Source organism: Stomoxys calcitrans, chromosome 2, assembly GCF_963082655.1.
Source record: "Stomoxys calcitrans chromosome 2, idStoCalc2.1, whole genome shotgun sequence".
Taxonomy (NCBI): domain Eukaryota; kingdom Metazoa; phylum Arthropoda; class Insecta; order Diptera; family Muscidae; genus Stomoxys; species Stomoxys calcitrans.
The window spans coordinates 202,868,037-202,888,216 of record NC_081553.1 but is presented as its reverse complement, the minus strand read 5'-3'; the positions used below and the strand labels follow the sequence as shown (position 1 = coordinate 202,888,216).

The window sequence follows — 20,180 nt, the reverse complement described above, 5'->3', positions numbered from 1 at the left end:
ATCTTATATACCCTCCATTGTGGATTTGTCAAGTTCTTTACCCGGTATCTCCTTATGGACAAACAAATATAATGGATAAAAATTGCCATGCTTGCCATTGTAGGCACACCAGGGTTTGTACCGTTTCGGACCATACTAGGTTTAGATGTTGGAGACCATAGTAGAAGTCATTTTGCAAAATTTCAAAATATAATACCCGTTTATAAGGGAGCTTTATCAGTTTATAGACCGATTTAGACCATAGTAGAAACCATTGCAAATTTTTGCAAAATCGGATAAGAATTGCTTTTGGCTTTAAGATCTTAAATCGGCAGATCGGTCTATATGGAGCCTGTATTTCGATATAGGCCATCTTGGAACCTAACTTGCCTATAGCTAAAAAAAAGAATCTGTGCAAAGTTTCAGCTTAATATCTCTATATTTAAAGACTGCAACGAAAAGACAAACGGACAGGTGGACGGACAGACGATTTAGATTTTTACGACGTTCAAGTATATATACACTCTATAGAGTCGGATATTGGATATTTCAACTTGTTTCAAACGGAATGACAAAATGACCATACCCCACATCCTTCGGTGTTAGGTGGATATATTTCGATATAGGCCATCTTGGAACCTAACTTGCCTATAGCTAAAAAAAAGAATCTGTGCAAAGTTTCAGCTTAATATCTCTATATTTAAAGACTGCAACGAAAAGACAAACGGACAGGTGGACGGACAGACGATTTAGATTTTTACGACGTTCAAGTATATATACATTCTATAGAGTCGGATATTGGATATTTCAACTTGTTTCAAACGGAATGACAAAATGACCATACCCCACATCCTTCGGTGTTAGGTGGAAAAACGCAAACGTTTTAAGTACCATATTTTGCGTATCTGCACCTGGAATGTCCGCACTCTTTATAGAGAAGGTGCAGTTTACGCACTGGCGGATGTATTTGAGAAATACAGGGCGCAGATATTACCGCCATGGTAATGCGATGGCTCGGAAAGGGCTCAACAACAACACCTAAAGGTAATGCCCTATATTACAGCAGCCATGAACTTGGCTGCGGATTTGTGGTTAGTCAGAGACTGAAACACCACCTACAGAACGTAAACGAGATAGGTTGGACGTAGGGTTAATAACCCACCACCCGGAAAACCTGAAGGAATTACTTTGAAAAAGTGGCCCTCGCAAATGTTTTAAGAACCATGATTTGCGTATCTGCACCTGGAATGTCCGCACTCTTTGTATAGAGGGTGCAGTGTCGCACTGTCGGATGTATGGGAGAAATACAGAGCAGGCATTACCGGCATACAAGAAGTGCGATGGCTCGGGAAGGGTTCCACAACAACACCACGCCCTATATTACAGCTGTCATGAAACGAGGCATGAATATGGCTGCCGATTTATGGTTAGTCAGAGACTGAAACACCTTGTCTGCAGGTTTACTCCCGTGGATGAGAAGCGAGCCACAATCCGCATAAAGGCCAATTTCTTCGCCATCATCCTTATTTGCGCCCATGCCCCGACAGAAGATAAGGACGAGCAGATCAAGAATATTTTCTACAGGCGTCTAGAAAGAGAAAGATTAGATCGTTTGAAAATTGTTGTAAAAAAATATATACATGAGAGCTTTTTTAATCTTCCACATTTGAATTCTGAAGAGCCAATGTTATCCTATATGGCTAATATTTGGTGAGTTGTTTTAAACCTCACAACATCCGACTCAAATATGGTTCAGATCAGAGAATATTTAAATATAGCTGCCATATAGACCGATCAGATGATTTTGGGGTCTTGAGCCCATAAAAGCTGCATTTATTACCCAATTTTGCTGAAATTTCATACAGCGACTTGAACTAAGCCTCCCGTCATCCGACCAAGATATGCTCCAAATCAGACTATATTTTGGTATAGCTACCATACAGATCGATCTTCCAATTTGTGGTCTTAATCCAATAAAAAGCGGATTTGTTGTCCGATTTCACAGGTGCTGTGACTTGTATAAGAGTTCTCGGGACCTGAATCAAATATGATCCAGATCAATCCCCATTTGCATATTACTATGGATACGGTAGTGGAGTTGTTATAAAAGAGGATGGTTAATTTATCCAAAGTTCGGTAAAGCCGAAATTAACATGATTTTACTTTTTTTTTATACCAACCACAATAGGAAGGGCGTATACAAATCTAGTCACTCCGATTGCAACATCGTTAAATATTTGTCTAGCCATGTCGGTCCGTCTATCGAAATCATGAAAGCGGTCGAACGCGAAAAGCTATCCGCTTGAAATTTTGCATAGTTACTGAATATTAACGTAGGTGGTTGGGGATTGCAAATTGATCATATCGGTTCAGATTTTGATATAGCTCCCATGTAAACCGATCTCCAGATTTGACTTCTTGAGCCCTTACGGGCCGCAATTTTTGTCCGATTTGGCAGAAATTTTGCATGTAATGTTCTGCTAAGATTCCTAACAACTCTGCTTAGTACGGTACACATCGGTCTATAACCTGATATAGCTCCCCTATAAACCGATCTCCCGATTTGACTTCTTGAGCCCTTAGATGCTGCAATTTTTGTTCGATTCCATTACGACTTCCAAAAACTGTGCTAAGTACGGTCCGAGTCGGTCTAAAAACTGATATAGCTCCCATATAAACCGATCTTCCAACTGAACTTCTTGAGCCCCTGGAAGCCACAAATTTCGTCCGCAATTTTAGTTCCTGTTAGCTACAGTTTTGCACATAGCGTTTTGTTATGACTTCCAACAACTGTGCCAAATACGGTTCAAATAGGTCTACAACCTGATATAGCTCCCATATAAACCGATCTCCAGATTTGACTTCTTGAGTCCTTACAAGCCGCAATTTTCCGTCCGATTTGGCTGAAATTTTGCATGTAGTGTTCTGCTAAGATTCCTAACAACTTTGCCAAATTGAACTATAACCTGATATAGCTCCCATATATGATCTCCCGATTTGACTCTTTGAGACCCTGGAAGCCGCAATTTTTGTCCGATTTGGCTGAGATTTTGCATGTAGTACAGTCTAAATCAGTCTTTAGTCAGATTTGACTCCAATATTTTAGCAGAATCCATGGTGGTGGGTTCCCAAGATTCGGCCCGGCCGAAATTAGCACCATTGGATGGTGGTATACTATTCGTTCCGTTAGCAACACCTCGAAATATTGATCTAAGTCCCCATAAAGTATATAAAATCTCGATCGCCTCGATATTCTGAGTCAATCTAGCCATGCCCGTCCGTCCGTCTGTCAAAATCGAGATAACTATCGAACGCGTAAAACTAGCCGCTCGAAATTTTGCACATACACTTAATACAGATGTGGACAGGTCCGAGTTGCAAATGGGCCATATCGGTTCAGATTAGGATATAGCTCCCATATGACCCGATCGCCAAATTTGACTTCTTGAGCCCCTGAAAGCCGCATCTTTTGTCCGTATTGGCTAAAATTTTGCATGCAGTGTTCTGTTATGACTAACAACTGTGTTAAGTATGGATTACATCGGTCTCTAACGTGATATATCACCCATATAAACCGATTTGGCTTTCATATAAACCAGATTTGCGATTCGGCTGAAATTTTGCACATAGTGTTCTGTTATGAGTTTCAGTAACTGTGCCGAGAAGGGTTCAAATCGGTCTATAACCTGATATAGCTTCTACATAAACCGGTCCCTCGATTATCCCTGTTCGGTTCCTAGTTTGAGAGAAGTTTGGTATGTAGAATTAAATTATGTCCTTCAACTAAATTTAGTTTGTATACATTTTTAGCCGAATCTATGGTGATGGGTTCCCATGATTCGGCCCGACCTAACTTAGCACACTTCTACTGGATGAACCTCTGGAAGATCCAATTAGCAGATATATTGTTTTTACACCCTCCACCATAGGATGGGGCCATACTAATTTCGTCATTCTGTTTGTAACACCTTGAAATATGCGTCTGAGACCCCATAAGTCTATATATTCTTGATCGTCTTGTCATTTTAAGACGATCTAGTCATGTCTGTCCGACCGTCTGTCTGTCGAAAGCACGCCAACTTTCGAAGGAGTAAAGCTAGCCGCTTGAAATTTGTTAAAAATAGTTTTTATAAGTGTAGCTCGGTTTGATTTGTAAATGGGCCAAATCGGTCCATGCTGCAATAAACCGATCTTGGGTCTTGACTTCTTGAGCCCGTAGAGGGCGCAATTCTCATCCGATTTGACTGAAATTTGGGGCGTGTCATTTTGGCATCAATTCCAACAACTGCGCTTAGTATGGTTCAAATCGGTCTATGTTTTGATGCAAAGTATGATTCAAATCGGTTTATAATTTGGTAAAGCTGTCATAAAGGGTGATTTTTTTGAGGTTAGGATTTTCATGCATTAGTATTTGACAGATCACGTGGGATTTCAGACATGGTGTCAAAGAGAAAGATGCTCAGTATGCTTTGACATTTCATCATGAATAGACTTACTAACGAGCAACGCTTGCAAATCATTGAATTTTATTACCAAAATCAGTGTTCGGTTCGAAATGTGTTCATTCACCGTAACGTTGCGTCCAACAGCATCTTTGAAAAAATACGGTCCAATGATTCCACCAGCGTACAAACCACACCAAACAGTGCATTTTTCGGGATGCATGGGCAGTTCTTGAACGGCTTCTAGTTGCTCTTCACTCCAAATGCGGCAATTTTGCTTATTTACGTAGCCATTCAACCAGAAATGAGCCTCATCGCTGAACAAAATTTGTCAAAATTTGAACACATTTCGAACCGAACACTGATTTTGGTAATAAAATTCAATGATTTGCAAGCGTTGCTCGTTAGTAAGTCTATTCATGATGAAATGTCAAAGCATACTGAGCATCTTTCTCTTTGACACCATGTCTGAAATCCCACGTGATCTGTCAAATACTAATGCATGAAAATCCTAACCTCAAAAAAATCACCCTTTATAAACCGATCTTTGATCATGACTTCTTGAGCCCATAGAGCGCGCAATTCTCATCCGATTGGGCTGAAATTTTACATGAAGTGGTTTGTTATGATTTCCAATAACTGTGCTAAGTATGGTGCAAATCGGTACATAACCTGATATAGCTGCCATATAAATCGATCAGGGATCTTGACTTCTTGAGCCTCTAGAGGGCGCAATTCTCATCCGATTTGGCACAAATTTTGTACAGCGGCTTCTCTCATGACCTTCAACACACGCGTCTTAAATGATCTAAATCGATCTATAGCATGATACAACTCCCATATAAAGTGATCTCCCGGTTTTGCTTCTTGATACCCTACAAAGCTCAATTCTTATCCGACTGAACTGAAATATTACACAATGAATTCTACAATGTTCAGCATTCATTTATGGTCCGAATCGGACTATGACTTGATATATTGGGTTGCCCAAAAAGTAATTGCGGATTTTTCATATAGTCGGCGTTGACAAATTCTTTCACAGCCTGTGACTCTGTAAATGCATTTTATTAAAAATGCATTTACTTTCTTTTAAAAAATCCGCAATTACTTTTTGGGCAACCCAATAGCTCCAATAGCACAGTATTCTTTGTTTGCCTAAAAAGAGATACTGCGTGGAGGGTATATAAGATTCAGCCCGGCCGAACTTAGCACGCTCTTACTTGTTTGAGCTCTGCTATACTTCCGTCGCTTGTGCCCAGTATGACTCTTATATATTCATAACCTGATACAACTTCCATTATAGCACAATTCCCATCCGACTACACTGTAATATGGTATTGGTATGTTATGACATAAAATATCTGCTCTATGGTTGCTGCGAATTAATCCAAGAATTTATCGTTCAAATTGTTCGTCTGTCTCAAAATCAAGATTATTAGGAATCCAACGTACACTGCTATTTTGCCAACACACACCTGCTGTTCATATGAAAAAGGCGAAATTGGTAGCAGCATTTAGAAGGCTTTGTCTGGTCCAAATAAACGCATGCAATCGTTTTGTACGATGTACACCTACATATATGTATGTACATACAAATATTTATTTTAAACAAATTTTGCTTTTAATTATTTCTGTGAATGTGTATGGGTATTGTCTGCATTTTCATTTTATTGTATGATGGCCTACGTTCACTGACCACAAAATTCAACGGCAACAGCAAAAACAAAGGCAACAACTACAGCAACAACACCAGACGTACAGAGGTGAAGAATACATATGCACTCAGGCGAGAACGGATGAATGTGGCTGCTGTTGTCACAGAGACCGTTTTCACTTTCACACTCTAAGGAGGTAAAATATAAAAGAAAACCATGGTTTGGTGTTATTTTTATTCGAACACTTTTTAATTAAATGGTGGCAATTCCTACTAACAGCAACAACAATGATGTGGTTAAAAAATACATGTATCAACATGCATTTACAATACATACTGCAGCTCTGTTTCACGAACTGAACAATACGTGTGTCTGTTGTCTTAAATTAAATCAAATTAAAATTGTTAAAAATCAATTTAACACTTCATCATAAATTGCGTAAACACGTCTGAAAAATTATGATTATTATGGCATTATGGTTTTTGAGCATTTTTTTCTGTTTTTATACCCTCCACCATAAGATGGGGGGTATACTAATTTCGTCATTCTGTTTGTAACTACTCGAAATATTCGTCTGAGACCCCATAAAGTATATATATTCTTGATCGTCGTGAAATTTTATGTCGATCTACCCATGTCTGTCCGTCTGTCCGTCCGTCCGTCCGTCCGTCCGTCCGTCCGTCTGTCTGTCGAAAGCACGCTAACTTCTGAAGGAGTAAAGCTAGACGCTTGAAATTTTGCGCAAATACTTCTTATTAGTGTAGGTCGGTTGGTATTGTAAATGGGCCATATCGGTCCATGTTTTGATATAGCTGCCATATAAACCGATCTTGGGTCTTGACTTCTTGAGCCTCTAGAGTGCGCAATTCTTATCCGATTGGAATGAAATCTTGCACGACGTGTTTCGTTATTATATCCAACAAATGTGCCAAGTATGGTTCAAATCGGTCCATAACCTGATATAGCTGCCATATAAACCGATCTTGGGTCTTGACTTCTTGAGCCTCTAGAGTGCGCAATTCTTATCCGATTGGAATAAAATCTTGCACGACGTGTTTCGTTATTATATCCAACAAATGTGCCAAGTATGGTTCAAATCGGTCCATAACCTTATATAGCTGCCATATGAACCGATCTGGGGTCTTGACTTCTTGAGCCTCTAGAGTGCGCAATTCTTATCCGATTGGGATGAAATTTTGCACGACATGTTTTGTTATGACATCCAACAACTGTGTCAAGTATTGTTCAAATCGGTCCGTAACCTGATATAGCTGCCATATAAACCGATCTTGGGTCTTGACTTCTTGAGCCTCTAGAGTGCGCAATTCTTATCCGATTGGAATAAAATCTTGCACGACGTGTTTCGTTATTATATGCAACAACTGTGCCAAGTATGGTTCAAATCGGTCCATAACCTTATATAGCTGTCATATAAACCGATCTTGGGTCTTGACTTCTTGAGCCTCTAGAGGGGGCAATTCTTATCCAATTTGAATGAATTTTGGCACGTAGTATTTTGTTATGATATCCAACAACTGTGCCAAATATGGTTCAAATCGGTTCATAACCTGATATAGCTCTTGACTTCTTGAGCCTCTAGAGGTCGCAATTATTATCCGATTGGAATGAAATTTTGTACGACGGATTCTCTCATGACCATTAACATAGGTGTTTGTTATGGTCTGAATGGGTTTATAGCCTGATATAGCTCCCATATAAATCGATCTCTCTATTTTACTTCTTGAGCCCACAAAGGGCGCAATTCTTATTCGAATTGGCTGACATTTTACACAGGTCTCCAACATATAATTTAATTGTGGTCCAAACCGGACCATATCTTGATATCGCTCTAATAGCAGAGCAAATCTTTTCTTATATCCTTTTTTTGCCTAAGAAGAGATGCCGGGAAAAGAACTCGACATATGCGATCCATGGTGGAGGGTATATAAGATTCGGCCCGGCCGAACTTAGCACGCTTTTACTTGTTTTTTTTTTTTTGGTTTAAAGAAATGTTTATACATTCCAATGAGAAAATAAATATAAATCTTTTTATTTCGTAGATGGGCCCATAATAAGCAGTTGAGTTTCACTCTACACCACTGCTATATGGTACTGAGTGCTATTGATGCATTCACTGGAAACACTATGAAGAAGAATAGTTAGAACGCCAATCGACTTAGAATGACTTCGTATGTTCGTAACGAAGGTACAGGTCTGATTAGTTTGAACATTTTCCTTTTACACCTTATCTCCAGATTTTCATCCCTAGATGTGAGACAATTCCGAAATTATGTGAGACAATTCCGAAATTCAACGACTTATTATCTCGTTGAATTTAAATTTTCAATCTCTCACATGAAACTCTCGGATGTATATTATTTGAGATAGGAAGGAGACTTTTTCATCTGACGAGTTGCCTCCATTCTTGTATACGGGACATAGTATGCTAAGGTTCTTAGCATGAGGTATGCGTTCATCTAGCCCGATCGCATATACAAAGATGTGCAGACCAAGGATATGAAAAGAACATTTTACCCAACTGCTAGTGTCCGACGTTGGCGGCGAAAAGGATACCACAGAACCAGTTCCTGATGATGGTATAGAATGTTTACCTCCTAGTCAGAATGAGGTCCAAGTAGCAGTGACCCGACTAAAGAACAACAAGGCAGCAAGAGCTGACGGATTATCCGCTGAACTATTTAAGACCGGAAGCAAAACGCTGATAAGATGTATGCATGAGCTTATCTGCGCAATCGGGCTAGTAAAACTAATGACCGATGATTGGAAACTCAGCATACTATTTAAATCGTGCAAAAATCAAGAAATGGGATCCATCTTCCAAGGAATATAAGAGTCGGCCTGGGTGAACTTTGTACTCTTGCTACTTGTTGAGTATGATGATGGTATTGAATGTTTACCTCCTAGTCAGAATGAGATCCAAGTAGCAGTGACCCGACTAAACAACAACAAGGCTGCAGGAACCGAAGGGTTACCCGCTGAACTATTTAAGACCGGAGTCGACACGCTGATAAAGCGTATGCATGAGCTTATCTGCGCAATCGGGCTAGTAGAACACATGACCGATGATTGGAAACTCAGCATACTATGTCCCGTACACAAGAAAGGAGACAAGACGGAATGTGCCAACTACAGAGAAATAAGTCTCCTCCCCATCGCATACAAGATACTCTCGAGCGTACTGTGTGAAAGATTAAAACCTAAAGGCAATGAGATAATTGGGACCTATCAATGCGGCTTTAGAGATGGCAAATCCACCCTGGACCACATATTTACACTGCGCCAAATCATGGAAAAAAAAACGAGAAGGGCAAATCAACACCTACCATCTCTTTGTTGACTACAAAGCCGCCTTCGATACTCCTTTACGTTTAAAAGTATTTCAAGCCATGTCTGAGTTTGGTATCCCTGTAAAATTGATAAGACTCTGCAGGATGACACTTGCTGATACGCGTTCCTCAGTAAGAATAGGAAAGAATCTATCCGAACCATTTAATACCAAACGAGGTTTCAGGGCAAGAAGACAGCCTATCGTGTGATCTCTTTAATATCCTGCTAGAGAAGATTATACGAGAAGCAGATGTGAATAGATAGGGCACACTTATCACAAGAGAACACATGCTACTCGCCTATGCCGACGACATCGATATCATAGATCGGTCACCGGAAGTAGTAAGTAAGTGCAGCCTTTCAAAGAATTGAAAGAGAGTCAGTGAAAATGGGTCCTGCAGTAAATGGAGATAAGACGAAATGGATGGTTTCAACTCCCAAACCACCCTGTACAGCCAAGCAGATAAAGAAAATGGAGAAAGTTGGGAAACACATCATTGAGATAGTCAGAAACTTTTTTATCTACCTCGGCACCGCCATAACCGAAACGAATGACACCAGTTTTGAGATTAAGGGAAGAATAATACTGGCAAACAGATGCTACTTTGGACTAAGTCAGCAGTTTAGAAATAAGGCCACCTCTCGACAGACGAAGATTACACAACACAAGGTACTGATACTACCCGTATTGTTATATGGTTCTGCAGCATGGGTACTTGTGAAAGCAGATGAGGCAGTGCTTGGAGTACTTCAGAGAAAAATTATTCGTAAAATATATGGACCAGTTTGCGTAAATGGAGAATATAAGCGACGTATGAACCACGAGCTGTATGGCTGCGATGGCTAGGTCATGTTGTCAGAATGGATGAAGAAGCTCCAGTAAAGAAGTCTTTTGAAGGCCAACACGGTGGTACATGCAAGCCGGGAAGACCAAAAGCCCGACGGAAAGATCAAGTGGTGGGAGACACCTCGAAACTTGGTGTCAGACATTTTAGATTGATCAAAGGAGATCGCCACTTGACTGTTCGCATCGACATCGTCTCCTGTACCTTCAGAACCTCCAAAGTCTCAGCCAGAAAGACGCTGCACCAGTCCAGAATCCCATATGGGTCACTGATCACAAGGAATTTAATGAAGACTCCTGTCACAGAAGGTTACGGGAAGGTCGGTGAACTCCGAACCCAGAGATCCTTTTGGGAAATGGAGTCCAATCTATCAACAAGGATTGATTCCTATATCGAATCTTCATTCCCGTGTGGAACAGAATGCCCAAAGTTTGAGAAGCGCCAGGTACCTGACTGCCTCAGTCTTAGAGGGATATTCATTCCCACACGCACAAAAATGCAAAGGATTAATATTGAGAAAGTTATTCAGCGCGTCTCTCGGGGTACTCTTCATTGCTTTACAGATCAGCACTGCTGCTAGACCCTGAACCTCCTGCTAAGAGGACAGTTATTTAAGCCCCGAGAATTGACAGATCGAAAACGCATTCAGTGCCCTTTTGACCTTTTCCCCGACTTATCGTCTACGTGTGTGGTCAAAACTTACTCCGAAGTTCTTGGCCTCCGAAAGGAGCAGAAACTGTAATCCACAATATTAAGGCCATCTTTCAATGTGGATTTAGAGCAGGTAAATCGATTTTCGAGAGGAGAGTCTCAGTGAGGAGTAAGGTGGCACTAGCTCTTAATTAAATACTGAGTGCCAATGATACTCGAGATGACAAGGCGAGTTATTGGCGCCTTCAAATAACCAATGGCCAACATCAGCGTCTGTTCCCTGGTTAGGGGCGGCTGGAGGAGAGCGTCGGATTTTGGAGTCAGCGGCTCGCCGCAACGAAGAATACATGTGCAATCTCACAAAATCCATGCGGTAAGGGCGCTGGGCCAGTAACCCGCCCCGGTAAACTGAGAACTACTATGAGAAACAAAGGAATAGTAAAAGCGGACCCCCCCGCCCCAATGTTGACGACCCACGCAAACGAAAAAAGGACCATGATTTGTGGATCTGCACCTGGAATGTCCGCACTCTTTATAGAGAAGGTGCAGTATACAAGCTGGCGCAAGTATTAGACAAGTACAAGGCAGATATTACCGCTTTACAGGAAGTGCGATGGACTGGGAATGGCATCACTACAACACCAAAAGGTGACGAACTATACTATAGCTGCCATAACACGAGGCATGAATTTGGCTGTGGATTTGTGGTTAGTCGGAGACTGAAATACCTTGTCTCCAGCTTTGCTCCGGTGGATGAGAGACTAACCACAATCCGCATAAAAGCCAAATTCTTCAACATCAGCCTTATTTATGCCCATGCCCCGACGGAAGACAAAGACGAGCAGACCAAAGGTATGACCAAAGAATATGACCGCTGCCACGCCCATGATATTTAAATCGTTTTGGGAGATTTCAAGCGAAGATGGGGAAGGAAAAGGTTTTTGGTCCAACAGTCGGAAAGTTTAGCCTCCACGAGATAACGTCCAGTAATGGGTTGAGGCTGATAGATCTCGCCGTGGCAAAATACATGGTAGTTAGTAGAGCGCCTAGAGAGAGAATATGACCGCTGCCCCGCTCATGATATTAAAATCGTTCTGGGAGATTTTAATGCGAAGATAGGAAAGAAAGACATGTTTGGTCCAACAGTCGGAATGTTTAGCCTCCACGAGATAACGTCCACTAATGGGTTGAGGCTGATAGATTTCGCCGCGGCAAAAAACATGGTAGTTAGTAGAGCCAGATTTCAACATAAAAATATTCACAAAGCCACATGGCTGTCACCCGATCAAAACACGAGGAACCAAGTTGATCACGTTGTGATAGATGGAAAACATTCATGCAGCGTACATGTAGTACGATCGATCCGTGGAGTGAATATAGATTCGGATCGTTACCAACATGGTAACGATCCGAATCTATATTCAGCAGCAGCAAAGGTTCGCACCCGATTGAACATGGTGAGGAAAGTACGATCTGACACTGCACGGAGCTGGATATTGAAAATCTTCAAATACAACAGATGGCAGCTGCATACTCCACTCGACTGACCCAGCTGCTTGATGAAAGCACTCCTTGTTCCGATGATATAATGGCGCAATGGCAAACTATTGCCCACTCAATGGAAAAGGCTGGGAAATCCGTACTTGGATACCGGAAGCCTCCTCCAAGAAACCCATAGTACGACCATGAGTGTGGTGATGCTACTGAAGCCAAGAATGCGGCATAGAGAGCAACCCTGCAATCAGTAGCAACACGCCAGATAAAGGAGAGATATCGGGAGAAAAGGAGAGAGGAGAAAAGTCTATTCCGCAGAAAGAAGAACGAAATGGAAAGACGTGAGTGTAAGCGAATTGAGATGTACAGGAGTTAGAATGAAGTCCGAAAATCCAAAAAATTAAACATCAAATCGGGGAACCTAATTTTGTGAACCCCCAACCATGGATTCTGCCAAAAATTTCTTCATACCAAATTCCTGCCAAAGTGGCCAACAATTGAAGTTTCTAGGGACTGTAGAAGGCTTATAGGGAGATCGGTTTAGCTTTACTCCTTCGAAAGTTACCGTGCTTTCCACATACGGACAGACAGACGAACGGACATGGCTAGATTGAATTGAAATGTCATGACGATCTCATACAAACGGACCTGATTTGACTTCTTGAGCTCTTACAAGCCGCCTTTATGTAGGACTGTATCCCCGGATGCGATGCAGGTGTTGTTGGGTGCTGCGTTCCTTGATTTGGAGGTGATCCGTCGCGCGGTTTTTTACAAGGCTAGGAGGGGTCCTCCGGTAGCTGAAAGGGATTGGCTTCCTGATCCACATCTGGAGAATGAGAATGCTAGGCGGCTAAAGGCACACCTTTTGGAGTGGCTTTATAATAGGTGGAGGACACTTTAGACTGACAGTAACCATGAACGGGTTACTTACCGTTTTATTTGGGACGCGACGTTCATAGTGGACAGACCCGATTTTGACTTTGGGTTTTTACTGACAGGACATGGCTCTCTCAATGAATTTTCCCAAAAGAGGGGCCTGGCGTCAACTGCAGGTTGTCCTGCCTGCGGGGGTGTGGCTGAGGACGTGGTCCACTTACTTACTGAGTGTCCATACTATTCGGACCTCAGGGACTTAGGCGCCATGGGTATATCCTATGGAGAGGGCGTGTGGGATTTGAGCAGGACCTTGTTGGACTCTGGGACGTTTGCGAGGTTGGCCACCTTAACGAGGGCGGTCTTTGATAGGAGAAGGATGTTAGGTGGGCCTCTGGTGAGGTCGTCCGATGGTTTGGCTATTGAGGACGTGGTGCACTTACTAACTGAGTGTCCATACTATTCGAACTTCAGGGACTTACGCGCCATGGGTATCCATCCTATGGAGGGGGGGTGTGGGATTTGAGCAGGGCCTTGTTGGACTCTGGGACGTTTGCGATGTTGGCCACCTTTACGAGGGCGGTCTTTGATAGGAAAAGGATGTTAGGTAGGCGGTGATACGCCTCTGGTGAGGTCGTCCGATGGTTTGGCTTTTGAGGACGTGGTGCACTTACTGACTGAGTGTCCGTGATATTCGGACCTAAGGGACTCACGCGCCATGTGTATACATCCTATAGAGAGGGGATGTGCGATTTGAGCAGGGACTTGTTGGACTCTGAAACGTTTGCGATGTTGGCGACCTTTATGAGGGCGGTCTATGATAGGAGAAGGATGTTAGATGGGCAGTGATAGACCTCTGGTGAGGTCGTCCGATGGTTTGGCTATTGAGGACGTGGTGCACTTACTGACTGAGTGTCCGTGCTATTCGGACCTAAGGGACTTACGCGCCATGGGTATACATCCTATGAGAGGGGGTGTGGGATTTGAGCAGGGCCTTGCCGGACTGTGGGACGTTTGCGATGTTGGCGACCTTTATGAGGGCGGTCTTTGATAGAAGAAGAATGTTAGGTGGACAGTGATAGGCCTCTGGTTTGGCTATTGAGGACGTAGTCCACTTACTGACTGAGTGTCCGTGCTATTCGGACCTAAGGGACTTACGCGCCATGGGTATACATCCTATGGAGAGGGGGTGTGGGATTTGAGCAGGGCCTTGTTGGACTCTGGCACGTTTGCGATGTTGGCGACCTTTATGACGGCGGTCTTTGATAGAAGAAGGATGTTAGGTGGGCAGTGATAGGCCTCTGGTGAGGTCGTCCGATGGTTTGGCTATTGAGGACGTGGTGCACTTACTGACTGAGTGTCCGTGCTATTCGGGCCTAAGGTACACATTCGCCATGGGTACACATCCTATATAGAGGGAGTGTGGGATTTGAGCAGGGCCTTGTTGGACTCTGGGACTTTTGCGATGTTGGCCACCTTTAAGAGGCCGGTCTTTGATAGGAGAAGAGCAGGGCCTTGTTGGACTCTGAAACGTTTGCGATGTTGGCGACCTTTATGAGGGCGGTCTTTGATAAAAGAAGGATATTAGGTGGACGGTGATAGGCCTCTGGTGAGGTCGTCCAATGGTTTGGCTATTGATGTTTGTCCGTTTTGGTATGATCGTTCATTTTTGTCCGTAGTGGGAGAGGTCTGTTCTTGTCCGTCCGTTTTGTCCTTATAGTCCGTTTTTGTCCATATAAGGTTCTCGTCCGTGTTTATGTCCGTGATGGGCATTTTTTCCGTTTTCGATCCGCATTGGGTTTTAGTCTGCTTTGTTGGCGACCATGTTAGATCCTGGGGGTGATGGGGTTTTGTGGAGGGGGAGGGGGGTTAGGGAAATGGCTATGGCTTTTTCCCTTCAGGTGACAAGTCCGGAACCGTTTTGGGGTCCAGTAGCTTCGGCTACGAGGTCTGACCGAAGTCCTTAATCTGGTACTACTGGATTCGGGAGCGCCTGGGATTTTGATCCCAACCCGACTATGGTGAGTAACGTGGTGGCTGTAGTTTGGACCCAGATCGAGTGTAGAGGGCAAGCTCGATGTGGAGTCGCATTGCAACTGGGTGCCGTGACCCATAGAACGAAAGGAGTTTTAGTTAGTGCTCCCCTCCTAACCAATGGGAAGAACACATCCAAACAACGTGAACTCGAATTGGTATCCAAGCATAGCCTGGGCTATGTGTGGGGGCGTGGGTAGACGCACTGTTTTCACCCGGGGTGAAGAGCCCTGCAGGATTGAGCCAACACGGCAGGTGCCTGCATTAAACACCATTAGGACTTGTCCTTAGAACTTGTCAAGCTCACTTTCCAGAGTAAGTACTTAATCATGCAATTCGGTTCAGTAGATCAAAAATGTAAGCGCCTTGAAGGTAGGAGAAGTGGAAAGTGTTCCCCTTTGACCCCCTGTAACTCACCCTGTATTTAATTTACAGACTCTAGAACCATTTTCTTAACATTAAGCCTCTTCACTCCTTTTCAACAGAAAAGTTGTGAATTTATTTTCAAGTTGTTTGCCGTTTGTCCCACTGTGCGGCCCAATATTCGAAATATATCCAAGGTTTTGGGTATCCAATTTTTTAGCCAATCGTTAGATCGATGCGTTGCTATTTGCTAAGTATTTAAAATTTATTGAATTTAAGATCAAAGTTTGAATTTATTTAAAATTTTTTTCCCTCTCTCTCTTTCTTAAACTTTCCACTGCGAATTAAATGAAAATTATTTTTTGTTCAAGTTTCTTAAAATTTGTTTGCAATTTTTTGTCATTTAAAAAAATTTAATTGCATATTTTCAGAGCACGTCTTTTTTCCAACTTTTTGTTAAGTGTTACAATCATTGAATTCTGTTAAAATAAATTTTTTTGCAAATTGTACTTAATGTACAATGAATTTAATTTGATTTTTAAAGTTAATGAGTTTTACTCTCTTTTTTTATTTTCCGTTTTTTTTCGTCTAAGTAGTTTTTTCTTTTTTTTTCAGAACATTTGTTTGTGTTTTTAGTAAAAATCTTGCCCTTTGTTTAATTAAGACTTTTTAATTGTTTTTCTTTTTTTTTCACTTTTTGTTTTTAGATAGAGATGCCTTGCATACTTTCAGGGCGCTACCGCTTATACAATTTTATTTCGATTTCAATTTTTTCACTTTAAATTGTATTACCATCGATTTGGGTTAAATTGCTTTTTCAGAGACACTATTTTAATTGATTTTTGTGTTTTTTTTTCTTGTTTGGTTTGTATTTAATTTGATTTCTTCACATTGTGTTTGCAATTTGGCGCTCGTTTTCCAGTTCACATATAAGCTGCTTTCAAAACACTATACGCTTGAAATACCATTAAAACACACACAAAATGGAAAATTTCTATGGCGCGGTGACAGCGTAAATTTGTCCATCGAACAAAAAAGATACTTCCGTACCGGCGCGTTTTAATACTTCACCAATCTATTGCACTGCGCTGCACTGTGTCACACCCTTCTTCGATATAATCGTGTTAATATCCACTGGAAAAAGTGTACACAAACGATAATGAGAAAATGTGTGACGACCACAGATGACAGCAGCAGTCAGTGCCGGTGGATGCGGCAGCGTCATCGTCAGCGTTAACAACAACTAAACAGAACGGCATGCTCCGTTGATGATGATGATGAAGAGAACTTATGATCAATATTGGCCGGGAACAAAATAAAATCCGTTTTAAATTTCCTCACAAATGGCCGCAAAAAAAAAAACAGAAAACAAAACACAGAGAGAGAGAGCGCTAAGTGTAACGTACGAACAAACAACTTGTCCCACTGAATGAGTTCGGGCAAATAACTCTGTGAACAGCTGAGTCCAATGAAGCACCGTAGTAATATGCATATGCTGATGACGACGATGATGGGCTCAACTCTTGTTGTTCGAAATTACCCTGCATCACAAACACGCAAGCAAACACATTCTTACTCACCCACACTATAAAAGATATTAGTTGAAGCACTATGGCACACACGCCTAACCGCACACACACACAAGTGTGGCTGGCTACACTCGCAGCCATCGGTGGCTATGGGGTCTCATTGCATGCACATTGTTTCATACAATTTGACGTCGTCATCACTTAAGCTAAACAATCCATGAATCTATACAAAATAAACACAGTGATGCACTTGTATAAATTACACTCACTTACACACAAACATCACACACACAATCACATTGCCTTACATAGCCCAAGCTCATTATAGCATACAAAGTTGATGCAGTTTTCTATCTGTGGCCCAATCTGTCCATATGTTTTATATCAGGCACATTCACTGCATTATTGGCGGTGGTGGTACTATAATTTACGTCAATGCTTTCCAATGTTAAATTGAAAAAAAGGACATGTAAAACCTCTTCGACCTGGACCGGGTGAAATTTAGAATATCAACCACCACGATCGAATTTCGCTGCAATCAGATAAAACAACAACAAATGTGCTAGGTTCAGCCGGGTCGAATCTTATACCCCACCATGGATCGCATTTGTCAAGTTTTTTTCCCGGTATCTTTATAGCAAAAAAAGCAAAAGCGCCAAGTTTAGCTGGGCCGAATCTTGAGAAGCCACCACCATGGTTTCTGCTGAAAATGAATACAAAATAAATTTTGTTGAAGAGCATAATTGTATTCTGCATACCAAACTTCTGTCAAACCAGCAAAGATTAAAGCTTCTAGGAACCGAAAATGGATGATAGAGAGACCGGTTTATAGACTGATTAGGACCGCATTCGGAAGTCGTAACAGAACACCTCATGAAAAAATTGCTGCTTGTAAGGACTCAAGAAGTGAAATCGGTTTATGTGGGAGTTATATCAGCTTATGAACCGATTTGAACCGTACTTAGCACAGTTGTTGGAAGTCATTAAAGAACACTACATGGAAAATTTCAGTCAAATTGAACAAAAATTGCGGTTTCCGCGGGCTCAAGAAATCAAATCGGGAGATCGAATTATGTGGGAGCTATATGTAAATCTGAACCGATATGACCCGTTTGCAAACCCCAATGACCTACATCAATATTAAGTATCTGTGCAAAATTTCAAGCGGTTATCTTTAGGTGTTTGACTTCTATAGTGATTTTGACAGACGGACGGATGGACATGGCTTGATCGATTCAGAACGTTGAGACGATCAAGATTATATTGGGTTGCCCAAAAAGTAATTGCGGATTTTTCATATAGTCGGCGTTGACAAATTTTTTCACAGCATGTAACTCTGTAATTGCATTCTTTCTTCTGTCAGTTATCAGCTGTTACTTGCTTAAGAAAAAAAAGTGTAAAAAAAGTATATTTGATTAAAGTTCATTCTAAGTTTTATTAAAAATGTATTTACTTTCTTTTAAAAAATCCGCAATTACTTTTTGGGCAACCCAATATATACTTTACAAGCTGAACCGGGCCAGCTCCGCTACGCCTTCTTTTACTTTATAGGGAACAAAACTATAGTTGCAAATTTATTTTCGACAATTAAAGAGCTTTTAGTAAAATACCTTGCTACCCCCCTTCAGAAATAGTATATGTTTATCGGTTGACTAATAACAATTTAAATACCTTTATCTGAATCCCATATAACCATTATTGTACTACGAATTCGCTCGAGGGGTTTAGGACAATTTAAGTTTGGATGTTAGATGTACTCCACTCTTGAATACATTATTTGAATACATTATCGATATTCCCGTGGAGATTTTGGGAGTGGGAAGGCCCCTAGAGTGGTGATTGGTGGATTTAGGGGTTGGACCCCCAGTGTGGACTCCCGAAAGTGGGTATGAATTTCGTGCTCTACTCCCAAATACCTCTCATTTGAGCCCCATATTGCCATGATTGGTAAATATTTATGGCCGATTTAGAGGTTCTTGTGAAATGGTTCTTGTTAACTGAGTTTGTATTTGAATTATTTTGGACTCAAGAAGTTCTATCGGGTTATTGGTATTTAGGGGGGCCTATATCATCATATAGGTTATGTTAGGTTGGGTGGGTTGCCTACCAAAGGTGATTTCACTCGGAGGCCAGTCTGGCCATTTGAGGTACCCTAGTAAGAAACGAAAGAGAAATAAGATGTGAGACCTAGGACTAGAGGTTATACATGAATAAAAGAAAGGCAGGAGGAATGGAGAACCCGAGCGGGGGGTGCAGAAACACCCATCCTCACGCAAGCACAAATGTACCTACGCCGGAGCTAATGGCACCTCCCCGTCGGAACCATCCTTTACCTTCAACAAATCTAACGATACTTACCAGAGGTACCTTAGCAAGTTTGCCCAGATCACAGAAGAAACGGCTCCCCAGAAAGGAGAGCCTACGTCCCTGCAGACCCGGACATGAACACAACAAGTGCTAAACAGTGTCCTCTTCATTCTCATCTAGGCTACTTCTACAGAAATCATTGTGCGATATTCTCATGCGCACCGCTATGCGGCCTATGGCACAATGTACGGTTATGACACCTGTTAAGGTACACATCGACCTCTTATCATATGCCAGGAACTCTCTCTCGTCCTACACCGGTCGATGACCGGCCATAGCGTCTTTGCAGTACGCCAACTGTCCACGGAGTCCCACCTCGCCACCAACGACGCACTGGCCATCCCCTCCACTGTGTTCAGTAGCTCGACAGATGGTACGCAGGCAGTTCCGAATATAGCCCTCAATGGACTGCATATCCAGCATCTCCTCCAGGCATGCCTGCGGTGTGGATCTTAGTGCCCCCGTGACCCCGACGCAGGACGTCTCTGGACATCTCGAACTCTTTCCCACGCATCCTTTTCTTTACGGCATTTCACCACACCAGTGCTCCGTAGGTCAGTATTATTCTCACCGAACAACCTCCTGCAGGACATCCTCCTA

The 20,180-nt window shown here is 42.1% G+C and overlaps 1 protein-coding gene across 3 annotated transcripts in view; it reads right to left on the bottom strand.

Annotated features, from left to right (window-relative positions):
• Nucleotides 1-17,002, bottom strand: part of LOC106090748 (mucin-2) — a 156,734-nt gene extending 139,732 nt beyond the window's left edge. Inside the window, exon 1 of one of the 3 annotated variants that reach the window (XM_059363116.1) lies at nt 16,477-17,002. The gene's annotated coding sequence lies outside the window, so the exon portion shown is untranslated. The remainder of the gene's footprint in view (nt 1-16,476) is intronic. The other 2 variants (XM_059363117.1, XM_059363120.1) reach the window with 2 other exon arrangements.
• Between the last annotated feature and the right edge of the window lie 3,178 nt (nt 17,003-20,180).